At 45.0% G+C, this 19,226-nt stretch overlaps 1 protein-coding gene and 1 non-coding gene across 3 annotated transcripts in view; one reads left to right on the top strand and one right to left on the bottom strand.

The window, feature by feature from the left end:
* Positions 1 to 19,226, top strand: part of St5 (suppression of tumorigenicity 5) — a 183,158-nt gene that overhangs the window by 35,987 nt on the left and 127,945 nt on the right. The window lies entirely within an intron of this gene.
* LOC115067740 lies at positions 4,641 to 4,743 on the bottom strand. Its single transcript, XR_003847107.1, has one exon. It is a non-coding gene; the product is annotated as a U6 spliceosomal RNA (small nuclear RNA).

The raw sequence follows: 19,226 nt of genomic DNA, 5'->3' as shown, positions 1-19,226 counted from the left end.
ACAGGGTCTCCCTGTAGCCCCAGCTGTCCTGGAACTCACTGTGTAGAAGGCTGGCCTTGAACTCATAGAGATCCGCCTGCCCCTGCCTCCCAAGTGCTGGGATTAAAGGCATGCGACACCACGTCCGGCAGTCTTTTTTTTTTTTTTTAAATCAATTTTTGTTTCTTGGGTAGAACTTTTGTGCCCTCCTTAATAATCCTCCCCCCTCTTAAGATCCCAAAGACAATCCTGCTAAGTTTTCTTCTAAACTCTTTCTGTCTTAGATATCAGTTTTGTTAACATTCACAGTCAGATCTAGAATCAGATTTTTAAATACCAGCTACCTTTCAAAAACCCTGACTTCAGTGAGTTCCAGGCCAGAGAGGGCTACATAGTGAAACCCTGTCTCAAAAACCAAACGAAACAAAAAATCCTGACTTCTTTGCCCCAGCGTGTCCTTGATTTAACATCACATCTTTTTAGCCACCCTACGGCTGGCTTGTGCAGTGGATGTCCCTTCCATTTCCTGGTGTGCTCTGCCCACCCCTCTTCCATAATCATCCCCTCTGGCGGAGGTCACAGAGGAAATATTTAGTTAGTCTTTGCCAAACATTCTGGCTGTGTTGTTTTGCTTAAAAGACATGCAGATAAACTGTTTTGCTTCTTGGTATTGGTGCTCTAGTGCAGATGTTTCTCCTGTAACAGAAGGATTGTGCTCAGCTGGGAGGACTGATCGGTCCTGGGTTTGGAGAATAGGATTCTGATCCTTGCGCTATTAATTTGTGGTGTGATCTTGTGCAAGGCACTTTCTATATCTCAATTTCCTTTTGTCAAAGGGTCTTTATTTCATGATAAAGAGGATAAGACGTTATGGGTGTGAGATCCGAACCCAGAGAGCAAGCCTGGGGACCACGAAGTGAGTATAGGCAGGCGACAGAGAGCCATTACCATGATCACAGTCCTGTTAGTGGAATCGAAAGGGAACCCAAATGACTTGTATAAAGATAAAGCTGATCCATGCAATCATCTTGAAAAAGTAGAAAGTTCCATAAAATGATGAACACTCCCTCACAAGGATCACTTCAGGAGAGAACTGCCTCGGCCAATGGGTTTGCTCTGGGTCCCCATCTGTTTGCTGACACCCTTGGGGCATGGGAGGCCTGTTCTCCTGTGGGTTCTGTTCCAGAATTTCTCCTCCTACCTTCTACCTCCTTCACAAACTTGAGAATGTTTGAAATTCAGCCCAGATTTTCACCTGGCTTTGGAGATCGGTCCTTGGAAGTTGGAGCTTCAGGAAACCTTAAATGTTTGCTAACAAGTTCAACTTCTGCGTGTCTGGATGGCTCCTTCTGTGCTATACATGGCTTTGTTCCAAATTCTGGGCTCTGGAGGAGATAGGATTTGCTGGTAGCAAGGAAAGGGAGAGTATCTGGGGATCCTGTTACCAAGAGCTCTGGCATAAAAGTAGACTGATGAGATGAGAGATGTCCCACAAGAACACCAAGGGGTCTTTGAAGAACAGGCAAAACAGTTTAACTTCTTATACAAACCCTAACTTTCCTTCCCACTATCCACAGATATCAGAGCCACTGGCCACAGAAGAACTCTATTTCTTCCTCATTTTGGTTCCCTTCTGAAATACGCTGGGATTTAATCAGATCTTGCCTCATTGAGACCCTTTTCCTTTCCCTTTAAGATTTGCCTTTGTTTCCTTTGGTGTAGAATGAGCCAGACAGTCTCTGAGGTCTTCGGCTACCCAGTGGTTCTTTGTAAAGCCTAAATGGCCCTGGGGATGCCTGTCTCTGTGGGGTTGGTGATGAGGCTGAGGCTGCATGCTCACTATTGCTCCCTCATCCCTCAGAGGCTCTTGGGCTGCTAACTTGCTAGAGGAAGCCACAGAACATGGCAGAGTAGTTCTGGAGAGAAGCGTTACTTACTTGACTCTCTAGACTTCAAGCAGTCCCTGCCTGCTAGTCTGCAACCTTTTATTTATCTCTGAGTCCCAGGACAATCCGCACAGTGATCATCCCACTATTTTTATTTGCTTTTGTATTCTGTAAGCCCTGACTCCATGCTAAACTCTACCTCACCAATGAGGGTGACTTCTGCTGTCCTGGAACCTTTAGGCCTAGGTGATACAGTTCCTTTTTCTTGAGAGAGTAGGCATTGCCATCTAGCCAGCCCCAGGAAACCAGGAAGTGAGCATTACTGGAGGCTTGTAGACTTGTTCATGTGACCAGCAACATCTGGGTGAAATAATGGTTTGATTTGGGATTGATAAGAGGCTGTGAGCCTGTCTGGCAGGTGGCACCCCCAATTCTATGTGGTCTTAAGTTGTTCTAAGCTATGACTGCCACTGGTGATTGTCTTGTTAATGCAAGATGTGTCCTCATTGACAGAGGAGTTCTGGGTTCTTGTGAACCTGCTGCATTTGTTTGTCAAATCCTACTCACATGGTTTTTAATTCTGCCCTTTCTTTCCTTTTCTCTCCAACCTGTTGTGCTTTCTTTCCTTAGCAAACACCCTCTCGGTCCCCATTCCTCTCTGGTTATGGGGTAAAAGCTCTAATCCTGGCCAATAAGCATGATAAGCATTGTGCTAAGAACAGTTCTGAAAAGAAAGTCAGACATTTGAAGATGAAATTAGATGGTATGCAGCCATAAAGAAAAATCAAATTCTGTCATTTTCTGGAAAATGAATACAACTGGAGATTGTCATATTAAGTGAAGTAGGCCAAACTCAAAAAGACAAATATTGATTTTTTTTTCCCCTCTCATTTGCACTCTTGGGGAGGACCTGAGTTCTGTTCCCAGTACCTATGTCAGGTGACTCACAGTTACTTATAATTCTAGCCTCAGGGGATCTGATGCCCTCTTTTGGGCTTTTGGGGCAACTGTACTCACATGTGCACGTACCCACACACAGGTGTACATATCACAAACAGGTACACACATCACATGATTAAAAATAATAAAAAATAAACTTTAAAAATATTAGCTGGGGGCTGGAGAGATGACTCAGCTGTTAAGAGCACTGGCTACTCTTGCAGAAGACTAGGGTTTGGTTCCCAGCACTCACATGGTGGTTGGTTAACAACCATCTGTAACTCCAGTTCTAGGGGATCTGAGGCCCTCTTCTGGCCTCCATGCATACTGTTCCACTTACATACATGCAGGCTAAACACTTACACACAGAAAGTATAAATACATTGAAAAATGATGTGAAATGTGTTATCAGTATTGTCCTTGGGAATACCCTGCAAAATGCCTTCAAAAGCCTATTTTTTATTATTTATTTATTTATTTTTATCTTTTTGAGACAGGGTCTCCCTGTAGCCCCAGCTGTCATGGAACTCACTATGTAGACCAAGCTGGCTTTGAACTCACAGAACTCACAGAGATCCGCCTGCCTCTGCCTCCTGAGTGCTGGGATTAAAGGTGTGCACCACCACGCCTGGCTTTATTATTTTTATTTTTTGGTCTTTTTGAGACAGGGTCTCCCTGTAGCCCCAGCTGTCCTGGAGCTCACTATGTAGACTAGGCTGGCTGGCCTTGAACTCACAGAGATCCGCCTGCTTCTGCCTCCTGAGTGCTGGGATTAAAGGCGTGTGCTACCACGCCTGGCCTGGCTTATTATTTTATTTTTTAAAAGTAAGTTAAAAGGTTTTTTAAATTTTTATTCTTTTTATTTTATATGTATGCATGTACTGCCTGCATGTAGGTAAGTGCACTTGTCTGCATTGCTGGAGGAGGTCAGAAGAGGCTGTTGGATCCCCCTGGGACTGGAGTTACAGGCAATGGTTAGCTGCCATGATGGTGCTGGGATTTGAACCTGGGTCTTCTGCAAGAACAACCAGTGTTCTTAACTGCTGAGCCATCTTTCCCGCCCCTAAAAGTAGTTTTTGAGACAGAGGCTCATGTAGTCCAGGCTAGCCTTGACTTTGATAGTAGCTGAGGCTGACCTTGAACTTCTGATCCTCCTGCCTCCATCTTCTTGGTGCTGTGATTATAAATGTGTGTCACTGTGCTAGGTATCTTTAGTTGTCAACTTGACACATCTAGGTTGAGGAAGCTTCAGTTGGGGAATTGCCTCCATTGGACTGGCATGGGGTCATGTCTGTGAGGTATTTTCTTGATTGTGGAGTGATGTGGGAGGACCCAGCTCACTGTGGGTGGTTCTATATTGTATAAGAAAGTAGGCTGAACTTGTGCCAGAGAAGCAAGCCAGTAAGCAGCATTCCTCTGTGGTCTGTGCTCCAGGTTCCTGCCCCAAGTTCCTGCCTTGACTTCCCTTGATGATAGACTGCTTATAAGTCAAATAAACCCTTTCCTCCCCAAGTTGGTATTGGTCAGAGTGTTTTGTCATAGCAATTTAAAGCAAACTAGAAGAGCCACCATAACCTGGACCCATATTTTTTATTTTATTTTTATTTTATTTTAAAATTTTTATTTTATGTGTCTTGAGTGTTTTGTCTACATGTGTAAGTGCATCTGTGTCATGCAGTACCTACGGAAGCCAGAAGAGGGCATTGGATCCTCTAAACTGGAGTTATGGATGGTTGTTAGCCACTATGTGAGTGCTGGAAACCGAACCTGGGTCCTCTGCAAGAGCAGCCAGTGCTATTAACCACTGAGTCATCTCTCCAGCTCTTCCATTTAAACAAAAATATAGAATGCCTCATGATTTTACTGCCATTGTTGTGCAAGGATTATGCTAATCTCTATATCATGTCAATTTTAGTTGCTGAAGCAAGTACCCAGCTCTATCTTTTAATGAACTTGTCTTCCTTCTCAACTACAATTTGAGAGCTATGTAAACATTATATACTTTTATGTTTTATTATTGCTAGTGTTTGCATAAGTATTGTTTTGTATCTTTGTCACATAAAGCATGCTATTCAGTAACGAGCTTATCTAGGCATCCAACCATCAGGTCTAAAGTTCCTGTTGTCATTATAAAAGTGAATGGCTGATATAGGAAAGGTCTATGAAAATTCAATCGATTCGTCCTCTGACTGCACTCCTACTGTATAGAGAGGAAAAAAAGTAGTTCCAAAGGATTCTTGGGGCAAGGTCAGAAAAGCATAACCCTTCTGCTGAGCTGGAGTCTCTAGGCCGGAGGTGACGAGTTTGCCATGCTTGACTTTCTTGAGTCCTTCCTTCTCTCCCTGAGTGTTGAGTCAGGACGTGCTTTAGCTGAAAGCCCCATGCAGTTTCCTCCTTTTTGAAAGGCATGATCTAATCATGGCAGGATCACGTTCTTCAAACATGTTTAGTGGTGATAATGGGATTAGCCTCTTCTATTTCTGACTAGGAAATAATCAGATCTTCAATGCAAAGCTCCTAGCTTGAAGCTGTGTGCATTTCCTGTAGGATGCGCATGCTGCTTAGACAACTGGAGATGACTCAGTGCCCTGTGTGTGACCTGTAGCCACCCCTTGTAGAAGGAGACTTCAGGGAAATAGAACTACTTTTTTCTTTTCTTTTTGTTTTTTAAACATTTAAAACAATTGTTTTTATTTTATGTGCATGAGTGTCTTGCCTGCACATATGCCAGTGCAGCCATGAAGTACCCAAAGAGGCCAGAAAAGGACATTAGATCCCTGGAACTGGAGTTACAGACAGTTGTTAGCCACCATGTGGGTCCTGGGAACCAAACCTGGGTCATCTGCAAGAGCAGCCAGTGCTCCTAATCACTGAGCCATCTTTCCAGCCCCCTTTGTTTGAGACAGAGTCTCTCTGTAGTCCCAGCTGGCCTGGAACTTGCTATATAGACCAGGCAGGCCTTGATCTCACAGAGATCACCTGCCTCTGTGGGCTAGACTACTTTTTCAATAAGACTGCAAATTGCACTAGGCTCCAGGTGACCGAAACTGTTAGGATGAGAAAGATTGCCCACATGTTCTTGCCTGGGGATCAGTGTGTGTCATATTGTTCCTGAGAAACAGCATCACTGTTTTTATCTCCCTTCATCCTTCTGTGGTGGCCAGGATGCTCATTTTGAATTCATCTTTAGTTTTGTCTTTGAGGAAAAGCAGCGTACATCTTGAGCTAGGTTTGGGAGTAAAATCTATGGCCAGAGGCCAACACGAAATTAATGGCTCTTCTCCATCCCAAAGCCTTTACCTCTGCCTCATTGGCCCTGGGCAGTGAAGAACTGAAGTAGCCAGCTGTAGATCTTTATTGTGCAATTTTGAGGTGAGGATGGGCAAAATCCCAGGGCTTGAGAGGCAGACATGTGGTGACCAGAGAAATGACATCAGCGAGTTGCTGACGTGGTGCAGGAAGGGGAGATTCCAGGTGCTTCGCCTTCTTCCTGCATGTGGGGGTGTCTGAAGCCGCTGCCAGTCCTGTCAGCAGTTAAGGCCTCTGCCTGGGAAAAGCTTTAATTCTTGCCTCCTGTTGTCCCAATGGGGACCTGAAATCTGAACGTTGGCTATGGGAACAAATGCCTGAAGCCTGGACAGACTCATGCCACCTTGAATACCTGTTGTGACACTAACAACTGACTAAGGTTTGTAAACCTTATGAATATGAATATTTTATGGATATACAGTGAGAAAGAGTGTTGTCTGCAATCTGAACTGGGAATTAACCTTTCCTTGGGCAAAAAAGCAGTCTTTGAATTAGAATGTGCATGTGCATGCCCTTTTTGTGGGGAGGCATGTGTGTGCATGTGTCTGGAGGACAGAGGTTGACATCTGTTTTCCTCAGTTGCTCTCCACCTTATTTATTTTTTGGCCTTTTTTTTTTTGAGACAGGGTCTCTCTGTAGCCTCAGCTGTCCTAGAACTCACTATGTAAACCAGGCTGGCCTTGAACTCACAGAGATCCACCTGCCTTTGCTTCCCCAGTGCTGGGACTAAAGGTGTGCACCGCCACCAGCACTTGCACCTTACTTTTTGAGACAATCTCTCAGTGGTCTTGCAGCTCATTGATTTGGTTAGACATCCCTGGGATCACAAATATGTCCCACTGTGCCCCGCTTTTTACCTGGGTGCTAGGGATTTGAACTTAGCTGCCCATGCTTGAGTGGCAAGCACTTTACCAGCTGAACCATCTCCCAGCCCTGATTTAAATCATTTTAAAATTAATACAATTTGATGCCTCAGTGCAGATACTCAGCATCCAAGAGGAGGGCATTTCTAATAACTTCCTGTATTCTACCTCTGAGCTTTCCTTTGAACAAAACCTTGCAAGGCCCTATGCTGGGTGACAGATTGGAAAGGACATGGCTGCAGGATGATGTCTCTGCTCATCTGGCTCTGTGCAGGCTTCTGGGAACTGTGGCAGGGCTTTTTGGGAAGCCTGAAGTCAGCTGTAAGACTGGAAGAAGCTCTGAAGCATGACAAGAGGAGCCTTCTCCTTGCCAGCTCTTCTCCGGTCCGATACCGAGTTCTACCCTTTTCCCTACAGATGTTAGAAAGCGAAGCCTGTTGCACAGAAGGCAGATGGTGCTTTATACCAAAGATTGGAACTCCTATCCCTTGGCCCACGTCTGGATAGCTGTGGGTTTCTCTAAGATCCTTGCTCACATTCAGGTGTGGTCACTGGCTGCACACTCTAGGCCGTTGGGAGCTAGCTCAGGCATATTCTGCCTGGGAGTCTTTCCACCCCTGTCTCTTTGGTCTTCCCTGGGGCTTTCAGATGTGAGGTTCTTTCCAGCCCGACCTCTGAGCTACTGAGGTGCTTGTTCTAAACCCAGTGCCTCCCCTCCTGGGCCCAGGAAGCTGTGGGCAAGCTCTTGATTTCCTTCTCAGTTGGGCACTTCTGGGAAGCCGTGTATTCCTTTCTACCCAACTCTGCCTGGGGGCTATGTGGGGTGAGGTTGCTTCATGCTTCTGTGATGTGTGATGTGGAATGTTAAAATAGTTCCCTGGAGTCTAACTACTGAGATGGCTAGGGGTGTTTGAAGGTGGAACAACTTTTTCTTGCAATTTGGTGCTAGAGGCTAGCTATATGGGTGTCTCTCTCCCCTCTCCCCTCTCCCCTCTCCCCCTCTCCCCCTCTCTCCCTCTCCCCATCTCCCCCTCTCGCATGTGCACGGCTTCCTGTCCTCAATACTACCTCTCTCTGAAACCTGGCAGCCAGTCTCTGTACAGTGGGAACTGGTCAGAAAGGAAGAGCCATCGGCTGGCTTCAAATGTGTTATCCTCCTGCATCCTCCTGCATCAGCTTCCTAAGTGCTGGGATTACAGGAGTGTGCCACCATTCCTGGGCTCAGCATTAGTTCTTTCTAAAACATTCACAACTTGCCTCCCTTTCTCCCTGCCACTCTGGAAGCAGGGGGTGAAGAGCAAGGCCAGTGCTCAGTTTCCTGTGATCTTTGGAGTTTAGGTAGCTACAGCAGATGCTTTTTAGGAGGAAGGAGCTGAGAGGCAGGCATGAGGCTAGCTCCTGGCTGTCATGGAAATGGTATCTCCTCAGTCTGGCTGTGTTGCTGTCTGAAAAGTGTCAGTAGGTGTCCCCTTCCCCTGAAGGCAAGTGCCTTTACCTGGTTTAACAATCTGTGGGGCAGCAGTGTTAGTGCCAGTAAAGTAGGAAGAGCCCAAAAGGACGTTAAAGCATCAACAGCTGACAGATGAGTCTGAGAGGATGGCTCTTGCCCATCTTGTGTGTCAGGGGACCTGGATATGGAGAGTGGAGGTGAGCCCTTCTAATGATCAGGAAGAGCAGACAATCTGGAGAGGGAGTGGAGGAGGCTGACAGAAGAGTAGGAAAGCTGGGGATGTGTCCCAGAGTGAACAGAGACTGGAAGCAGTGGGGAGCTTCTGTCTACTGCTAAGCGCCTTGGTTGTGATGACCAGGAATGCCTTCCTTTGGGTACAGGCCCCCCTGACTGGCCTTCTTGCCCCGCACCCACAGTATACCTGTGTGGTTCAGCTTATCAGGGGAATCTTGGCATAGAATGTCATGGGCAGAGCCACTAGGTCTGAGAGTAGCTGGCCAGCCTGAGTCTTATGGTCTGTTTTTTATGGCTGCCTTAATGCTGAGAAGCTTCTTGGTAGCTGCCAGTCCTTGCTGACTTGGTCTATGGTGGTCTCTGTGCCTTGTACGTGCAGAGCCCTTCTCACAAGTGCTGTACATCTTTAGAGTTTAAAATGATGGCTACAGCCAGGTGTGGTGATACATGCCTAGAATTCAGAATTCCAGGGGTCAAGCCAGGAAAATTGTGAGTTCAAGGCTAGCTTAGTTCTATAGCAAGTTCTAGGCTCATCTAGGCTATATCATGAGATCCTGTCTTAAGAAAATAATGAAAAAAGATGGGGGCGGGGGTTGGGATACAGCTCAGTGAGTAGAGGTCTTGCCTAGCAAGCATAAGGCTCTGGGTTTGAGCCCTAGTACTGCATAAACCAGCATTGGGGAAGAGGAGGATCAGAGGTTCAAGGTCATCCTCAGCTACATATTGAATTGAAGGCCAGCCTGGGGTATATGAGACCCTGTCTCAAAACAAGTGGGGAAAGGGGCTTAATTTAAAACAGAACTAACTCAGAGGCCCAAGTCTGAGATGTGTATTAGAAGTCTTGGCGCTTCCTCCTCCTGTCTCTTCCTTCCCTTTATCTTCCCATCCCCGACAGGCATTGTGAGCTCTGCCGCTATCATCCAGGCCGATCAGGATGTTAAGAATGGAGCTAAATATAACTGCACTCTGCTCAGCATGCTTGGGCTCCTCCACAGAGAAGTCGATTTGAACTTGGGATGGGTCCTTTCCTCCCTAGAGTGGGAGAGCAGGGAGGAAAGGGTGGGAAAGTGCTTCAGGGGTCAGGAGAGTATTGATTCCCTGTCCCTCCTCCCTCCTGCACTCCCAGAATCTGCAGGGCTGGAGAACTGGCATGGGTAGAAAGAGAAAACCAAGACCTTGCTTTGCAGTCATCAGGCAGTCAACAAACATGTGCTGACTTTTTCAGCTTAACCAGCAGTATGATGAAGCTATTATATAAAGCTTGTGTTTTGGCCAGAGTGAATTTCTAATGTATCCAGACAGACAATATTTATTAAACAATTAAAGAACATCCAAGCTTTTAACTGGGTTGTTATTAACCACAGACACATTTCCAGTTTTGAAACAAGAAAGTTGTATCTTAAAACCATAGGAAAGCTTTCTTGGAAGAGGCAGGATTTGTTTTTTCCTGGTCTTTGAAAGTTGGGTTGATTTTATAAGCAAAGGAGGGGTGGGATGTGTTCTGGATGTGGAGAACAGCAAGAATCTAGAGAGAACTTAGCACTCGAAGGTAATGGTGGTGAGCTACCTCTAAACTGTAGGTCTGACAGAACAGAGCCATGAATTTCAACTCTGTAAGGTTGGTGCTGGTGCACGGGAGACTGGACATGGGGCAGTAGGCAGTAAAAGTGAATTTTTTGGAAATTTTTATTTATTTTTAAATTTTTATTCATTTATCTTTTTTTTTTTGGTCTTTTTGAGATGGGGTCTCCCTGTAGCCACAGCTGACCTGGAGTCCCTATGGAGACCAGGCTGGCCTTGAACTCACAGAGATCTACCTGCCTCTGCCTCCCCAGTGCTGGGATTAAAGGTGTGCACCACCACACCTGGCTTCTTTTGGTCTTTTTGAGACAGGGTCTCCCTGTAGCCCCAGCTGGCCTAGAACTTGCTATGTAGACCAGGCTGGCCTCAATCTCACAGAGATCTGCCTGCCTCTGCTTCCCAAGTGCTGAGACTAAAGATATGTACCACCACTCCTGGCTGAAAATTTTATCTCTTTTTATATTTTATTTTTTATTTTATGTGTATGAGTATATTGTCTGCATGTATGGAAGTGCACCTGTGTCCTGCAATGCCTGTGGAGGTCAGACGAGGGCATTGGATTCCCTAGAACTGGAGTTATGGGCAGTTAGCCACCATGTGGGTACTGCAACCTAACCCTGGTCCTCTTCAAGAGCAGACAGTGCTCTTAACCACTGAACTATCCTCAGCCCCTGGACATCTTTCTTATAGAAGAAAGGAGGGACTTTTTGAGAGGACAGAACTTGGTGGTAAGGCATTCTCCTTAGATTATAAGATCTGCAACAGGAACGGAGAAAGGGGGAGTGGGTGTCCTATAGAATGTTCCAGGGTGAGCTAGGCAGGCCCTAGACATGGGATTTGAAGGATGGAACTGAGGAGGACAGTGTGCTAAAGCTTCTGGCCTGTGAGGGCTGACTGCTACTATCTGACATCTCTGAAGCACCTTGAACTTTTCAAAGCACTTTTTCATTCAGTACCTCAGAGCTGTCTGGGTTCTTAGAGTTCATCTAATCTGACTTCATTTGATTGTGGGGAGATGGGAGCCAAGAAAGTGAAGGGACCAAGGGACTGTTCCCAGCTCACCTAGTTGGAAGGGGTGGGGAGGGACACACAATCTCTGCCCTCTCCCTCCTAGAGCAGTTTTAAGATAACAGCAGCATGGAGGAACGAGTGAGGGGCCAGAAAAAAGCCCAATCAGTGGGGTGACACGAGGTGATTCCCAGTTTCTCTGAGCAGAAGGAAGCTTGCCCTCTGCCTTCAGGTGGCATTAGCCATTCCCAGAGAACATTTCTTAGTAGAATGGCCTCTCACTCATTCCTTCTATTTCTGAGAGTCGTTTTTTAAAAAGTATTTTATTATTTATTTATTTATTTATTTATTTATTTATTTATTTATTTATTTATTTAGTCTTTTTTGACCAGGCTGGCCTCGAACTCACAAAGATCCGCCTGCTTCTGCCTCCCAAGTGCTGGGATTAAAGGCGTGTGCCACCATGCCCGGCTATTATTTTTATTTTATGTGTATGAGTGTATTGCTTGTGTGTGTGTAAGTGTACCCTTCTTGTGCAGTGCCTGTGGAAGCCAGAAGAGGGTGTCAGATCCCTTGAAACTGGAGTTATGGATGGTTGTTAGCCATCATATGGGTGCTGGGAATCGAACCTGAATCCTCTGCAAGAGCAGCCAGTGCTCTTAACTGCTGAGCCATCTCTCCAGCCCCAAGTTCTGAGAGTCTTCAGCACACAGAAATTATATACATGAAAAATACTTAATTGAAGTTCCTCAGAGACTGTGGCTGCTCCCTTCCTCAGGGAATTTCAAGAGTAATTTCACTCCACATGATTTTCTTCCCGTGTGGCCGAAGCAGCTTACTGTTGAGGACACCACCCTGCCTGGGTCGGCTATGGCCAGCGATCCACAGCACCCAAGGTACACTTGTGGCTCAGCTTGCAAGATACACCTGTACACACATGCACAGGCACATGCACACGTGTGCAGACATTTGTGCAGACTTCCTTGTCTCCTTTTGCTTTTTCTCCCCTACTGTTTTTCTTGTTTCATTTCCCATCTCCTGTCTCCATCCTTTCTGCTCCGGTCTGTCTTGTCTAGATAACTTCCTGTGTTGGACACCCCACCCCCCCCACCCCCCCGTGCTGTGAGAAGAACCTAACTATAGCAAAGTACCTTGGACTACTCTGTTTTGTCTGTGTTCTCTGATTGATGTGGTGACTGGCTTTTTGTGATGCAAGCAAGAATCTTGGAGTCGTTCTGGACTCTCCTCACCTTTAAGGCCAATCATCTTCCAAGTTCTTTTTTTCTATACAAAGCTCTGAGTCTCTACCCCATACAGTAGGAGACGGAGCAGAAAGGAAAGGGAAACAGATGAAGGGTACCCTCAGTACCCTCCAAAGCATTTGGGGGTGCCTCTCATGAAGCTCTTGTAGTCTGTGCCCAGACCCTTAACTTGCCCACAGATGCAGCTGTACTGGAGACTCGGAAGTCAGACCAGGGCAGTGCTGCATCCTGGGGTCTGGGAAACCTGATCTTTGCCTGGGGCCCAGCTCTTACCTGTCAGCTCCAACTCAGCCATAGTTATTGAGTCATGCTGTTGAAGCTCTGTGAAGACAGCTCTGTGTCTAGGTTCTTTAGGAGAGGAAACTAAAGTCACAAGCTGAAGTGAGGTTCTGCGTGCTCCTAGGTTCTTGGTGTGAGATCTCTCCTTTGCTTTTAGTTTCTGAGCCACCCACGTTGGTAGAAGTACCCTTCTCGAAGCTTCTCAAGGGGGTTAACTTCGCAGTGCCCTTAGTTTAGTCTGAATGACCTTGTCCTTGGTATCTGTCCCTAGTTCTGCATCTAGCTGTTGGGGTTCACGTCTTCCTCCTAGCTATCCCCTTTAGATTACACTGCTGTGATCAATCTCAGTTTTCCTTTTTCCTCTCCTAGCCTGGTACCCTAGAAGTTTAAGGGGGGAAATGTCCTACAGAGGAAGTTAGGTTTGTGGGCTAGTAAGTGATCTTATCTAGAACATATTTTCTATTTTCCCTGTTCCTCAGAGCAGCTGCTGAAGGCAAAGTTGGTTGAGTTAGCCTAAGCCTTTTGTGGATAAACTGAAATAGGTGGTCCAAAGATTGGGACAGTGTTGTTTATTAAGAAAAAAATAGAACCCCCAAAACCTCTTCAGGCCTACAAACTCTAAGTCTGCCCTTGCCTCTGACAACTTTTGTAGTTCTTTCAGGGTCTCTGTGCCTCTGGCTAATGACTACTGCATCTCTGCTGGCTGTTTGGAGAAGCCCAGAGTCTGGAAGAAAACACAAGTTAATTAAAACAGTGGTCCCATGGTAACTAACGCTGGGGAGCACACAGACTCAGGCTTCACCTTGACAGATTTTCCTGCGAACACTTCCCTCCCCAGGTCTTGTGGCGTTTTCCCTGGAAAAGATGTGTCACTCATTACTGACAGATATTATCTGTGTTAATGATGCTCAGCAAGTCTTTCATTACCTTTAGGTCTGAAGTGGTTGACTTCCTCTGTCTGCTGTAGTTTGAGGGTAGCCAGAGACTCCCAGGTCTTTTTACTCTGGAGAGACGTGGCTTGGGACAGGGGAGTCTTCTGTGGCTTCTGCTGTGCTGGCCACAGTAGTACTTGACCCCTTATCTTGGCACTCTGCCTTTCTCCTCCTGACCATTAGGAGCATCAGCCCACTAATTGCATGTGATGTAGGCAGTCTGTTTCCAAGGAAAGGAACCTCAGGTGCTGAGGGAATAGAGGCGTTCTGAATTCCTTCTTCCCTTCAGTAGGCTAAGCGGTACTCAAGTATGTTCTGTGGCCTGCTTGGGAGTAATGCTCAGGAATTCCCCCAAAATTTGGCACTCCAACTGCCAAACAAGTTTTCTCCTGTTTCTGTCCTTCTGAACTCCCTCATCTCCCCACTTTTTTTTCTTCTTCTATGGTATAGGTGCCTCCGTGTTGATCTTTAAATTAACAGACATTGCAGGGCATGGTGGTGCACGCCTGTAGTCCCAACACTTGGGAGGCAGAGGCCGGCGAATCTCTGTGAGTTCAAGGCCAGCTGGGGCTGCAAGGGGACCCTGTCTCAAAAAGACCAAAAAAAAAACCAAAACAAAACAAAAAAACCCAGACATATTCATAAGCATTTTTTTTTAACACAAAAAGGCAAACTAGCTCTATTCTGGGTTTAAAAATAAGATAGACCCAGTGCCCACATCAGTAAGAAAAGAACTGATTATTACTTAGACGAGAAACTTCTAGGTTCCTAACTGTGTGTGTGTGTGTGTGTGTGTGTGTAGAATGGCTTTAAAAATGTCATATTCTATCATAGGACAGTGATGTTTAATTAGTATAACACTCATCTGTAAACCATACCTGTCTTCTGTGTCCCTAGGATAAGAATTGGCTTTTGAGAGGTTATTGGAACTTCTTCCTGAGTCCTTATAAGTGTGTACTCTCTGCTTCTGGCAGATAAGCTGGTTTGCATAGATCCCAACAGTGCCTGGAGGTTGCATAAGCATTCCTGCCATCTAATGTTTCAGGCACCACATTCAAACCCCAGGCCTTGCTCACAGACAGCTAAGTCCTTGCTCACAGACAGCTATTGGATGACAGCTTAGGATAGAAGGTTGAAGATCCACAAGAATTTGTTCTGTAGTTAAAAATATCACTTTGTAATTCTGACCATGGTAAACCATGGTTTCTGGGGACAGTGGTAAGAATTGTTTGGATTCTTGAGCTGTTCAGTGTCCTTGCTGAAGCTGGGAATGTCAGAGCCCCAAGTGGGAGGCATGGGAGTAGCATGGAGGACAGAGCGGGCAGGGCTCAGCGGGCCTTTCTGAAGTGTCCTTTATCTCTCTGTGCCATGTGTATCTCCAGAGATGACTGCTCAGGGACAAAAGTGCTCCTCTACCTCATTGTTCTTCAGGAGAACTTACAGACTTGCAAATCAGACATGGCATCTTATTTCTCAGAGTAAGGGGCTTCACTGATTTGTTTTTCTCTTTAAGTATACTTACCTCAAAGGTTATTCATGATTCCCTGTATCCCTGGGACTAAAAGTAGAGTGTCTCGTAGAAATACTCTCTAAAATTTTATTTATTTATTATTTATTTGTGTATGTGTATGCATGTATGTATACTGTTGTGGGGGTACGTGTACATCACTATTTGTGTGTGGAGGTCAGAGGACGACTTGTGCAAGTCAGTTCTCTACTTCCACTATATAGGTTCCACTATATAGGTTCCACTATATAGGTTCCAGGGATTGAATCTGACAGGCTAGAAATGCTTAAAAAATTTTTTTTTCAAGAGACAGAGTCTTGTGATATAGTCCAAGGTGGCATAGAACTTGAGATCCTGCCTCATCCTGCCTCAGCATTATACACTACCTAGGCCCAGCTCCGGGATTGATTATTAATTAATTAATTAATTTTTATTTAGTAGTGTTGGGGATTAAATCCAGGGCTATGTGCATGCTGGGCAAGCACTCTACCACTGAGCTACATCCCCAGCCCTTAGGAACACTTGTTTTAACTGGAACATGGAAATCTTTGATCTGGTTTCTGCATTTCTGCCATTAGAACCCCAAATCACATCAACTCATAGCTGACTTGTGTTGACCCTTTCGTCATCTTTAAGTCTTTTTACTTATACCATCTTCATTTGTCCTCTAAGTTAAAAAATATTTTTAGCTGGGTATGGTAGAACATGCCTTTAATCCCAGCACTTGGGAGGCAGAGGCAGGCAGATCTCTGTGAGTTCGAGGCCAGCCTGGTCTACCTAGCGAGTTCCAGGTCAGCTGGGGCTACAGGGAGACCCTGTCTCAAAAAAGACAAAAAAAAAAAAAAAAAAAAAAAAGAAAGAAAGAAAAAAGAAAGAAAATGATATACTATATACTTCTTCCTGTTATAGTTAACCTATGCTTAGTTTGTAGTGGTATTTTTCTGATTATCTTTAGTATATTATCTCTCCCAATTACTTTGTCATATACCTATTTGGTAAGTGTGTCTTATCTAAAACCATTGATTAAAAATGCTGACTGTGGTGGAATCTAGAACAAATGAGAAAAGATTCTTGCAGGCCAGTATCCCTGGTGATCATAGATACACAATCCTCAACAAAGTACCAACAAACCATGTCTGGAAAGATAGCTCAGCACTTAAGAGCACTGACTGTTCTTGCAGAAGACCCAGATTCAGTTCCCAGCATCCACATGGCAGCTAAGAACCCTCCAAAACTCCAGTTCCAGGGGATCTGATGCCCTTTTCTGGCCTTCATAGGCATTGCATACATGTGGTGCACTTATATACATGTAGGCACTGATACATAACATACATACATAACACTGATACTTTTACAAAAAGTACTAGCAAACTGAATTCAGCAGACCACCAAAAGGATCATACACTGTGATCAAATGGGATTTATCACTGGGATGTAAGGACATTTCAGTATGTGCAAATCAGTACAAAATGTCCATGTGATAAAGCTGACCATGTACAAAATGTCCATGTGAAGTATCCAAACTTAAAGGCGTTTAGGCTGCCTCTTCCACCTTGATATCCTTTGCTTTGCAGCCCTGTCCACGCCCTGCTGTTCCAAGTTACTGACCTGTCAGCTGCCTGTGCATCTGCATGTTTCTTCTATTCATAAGATCAAGAGTGATTTTTCTCAAGTCCATATAAATTCTGTTTCTGGCAGTCTTTGATCAAGTGCTTTAACAAATATATATCATGTACATATGTATGTATTCATTTTTTCTAATTTTTTTTTGTCTTTTTGAGACAGTCTCCCTGTAGCCCCAGCTGGCCTGGAACTCACTATATAGACCAGACTGGCCTTGAACTCACAGAGTTCTGCCTGCCTCTACCTCCCAAGTGCTGGGACTACAGGCGTGCACCACCACGCCCAGCCATATTCATTATTCAATTTAATTTATTTTCTCTTTGAAACAGGGACTTAAAGATTTATTTTTATTTATTTATGAGTGCAGGTGCCCAGAGTGACCAGAAGAGGGTCTCAGATTCCCCTGGAGCTGGAGTTATAAGCAGTTGTGAGCTGTCTAATATAGGTTCTGGGAATTGAACCCAGGTCCTCTGCAAGGGCAGTATGTGCTCTTAACTGCAGAGCTATCTCTCCAGCTCCCACGAGGAACTTTTTTTGTTTGTTTGTTTTTTGGTCTCTCTCTTTTTTTTTTTTTTTTGTCTTTTGAGACAGGGTTTCCCTGTAGCCCCAGCTGACCTGGAACTCGCTAGGTAGACCAGGCTGGCCTCGAACTCACAGAGATCTGCCTGCCTCTGCCTCCCGAGTGCTGGGACTAAAGGTGTGTGCCACCATGCTCAGCCAGGACTTTATTTTAGAAAACAGGTTTATTTAGTGAAAAGAGAGCAGTGGGCATGGCAGTAACAGATCTGTCTGCCTGAGACAAGATCTTGCAGTACAGTTCAAGCTAGCCTCAAACCCACAAATCCACAGAGACCTACCTCATTCTCTCGAATGCTGGGATTATAGGCATGCCCAGCCTTGCATATTACTTTTAAAAATCACCAAACTGTTATTTATGGATCACAATCTATTGCTGAATGTTTTCCATATTGTCTTTATTCTCTATACTAATTCTGTAATATATAATCCCACTAAATGAAAACATTGATGTTTTGTGGTATGACATGTACTTAGTCTCTAGCATTCAATGCTTCCCTCTCCAAATCCTTGCCACTTTTTAGAGACACTGTTCTGGAATTCTGCCTATGGTATTGCTTACTTAATAAATTTTGAGAACTGGCTACATGCAGAGCAAGCAGAAATACAAGCACTTAAAAATGAGTCAGAGGTGGTTCCTTTCAGAGGAGCTTGTATGTAATTAAAAATGTGAAGGATGGCTGGAGAGATGGCTCAGCAATTAAGAGCACGTACTGCTCTTGCAGAGGACCCAAATTTAATCCCTAGCACCTATGTCAGGTGCCTTACAACTGTCTGCAACTCTTGTTCCAGCAGGATCTGATGCCTCCAGCCTCTGTGGGCACATGTACACATGTATGCATACCCATATACCGACACACATATACACATAATTAAAAATAATTAAAATAGGGAGCTGGAGAGATGGCTCAGCAGTTAAGAGTGCTTACTGTTCTTGCAGAAGACTTGGGTTTGGTTCATATCCTACAGCTCACAAAACTGCCTGTAGCCCCAGTTCTAGGGGATCTGACGTCCTTGCTCCTCTATGGACACCTGCACACATGGTGCACATACATCCACACACATCCACATAAAAATAAATATTATTTATTTTATGTGTATGAGTATATTGCCTGCATGTGTGTAAGTGTACCCGTGTTGTGCAGTGCCCACAGAGATCAGAAGAGGGGATGGGATCCCCTGGAACTGGAGTTAAGTATGGTTGTTAGCTGCCATGTGGGAGCTGTGAATCAAACCAGCACTCTTAACCACTGAGCCATCTCTCCAGCCCCCCTAAAATAAATATTAAAAAAGAAACATTTTAAGAAACATGAAAGAATGAACGTGGCTTTGTGGGGGGAGAGAAGATAACAGAACCCAAAAGACAAGTTCTGAGTGTTCATAGTGAGTGATCTAAAGTGAACTAGCCCATCTGCCAAGTTAATGGTGGAAGACTGCAGCGGCCATCGTGGTAGTCCAGTCCACATCCAGATCTCTTCTCAAGGATGGAGACTATGCCATGGACTCTCAGTTTTAAATTCTCCCCCGGCTCCTTGTTAAGAGTGTCTTCTAGCATTTCTGGTAAAGGAGGCAGGTTACTGGAAGAGACCAGAACTTTTGAAACTAGAATTCAGAGTTAAGACACGGTTCTGGCTCTGAAGAATGCTAGAGGCTGGCAGGAAATTTAAGTTAAACAAGTCTCAGTGCACTGAAATGCAAAGCAGTGAGATGCAAGTGACACTGACAGAGAGAATCCATTGTACCTAGGAAGCTTAGGGAAGTAAGATGGAGGGGATGACACAGTGTGGGATTCCACTTC

The sequence above is a fragment of the Nannospalax galili genome, unplaced genomic scaffold, assembly GCF_000622305.1.
Source record: "Nannospalax galili isolate Female #2095 unplaced genomic scaffold, S.galili_v1.0 scaffold44, whole genome shotgun sequence".
In the NCBI taxonomy this organism is placed as follows: Eukaryota; Metazoa; Chordata; class Mammalia; order Rodentia; family Spalacidae; genus Nannospalax; species Nannospalax galili.
This window is presented reverse-complemented; position numbering and strand designations above follow the sequence as displayed.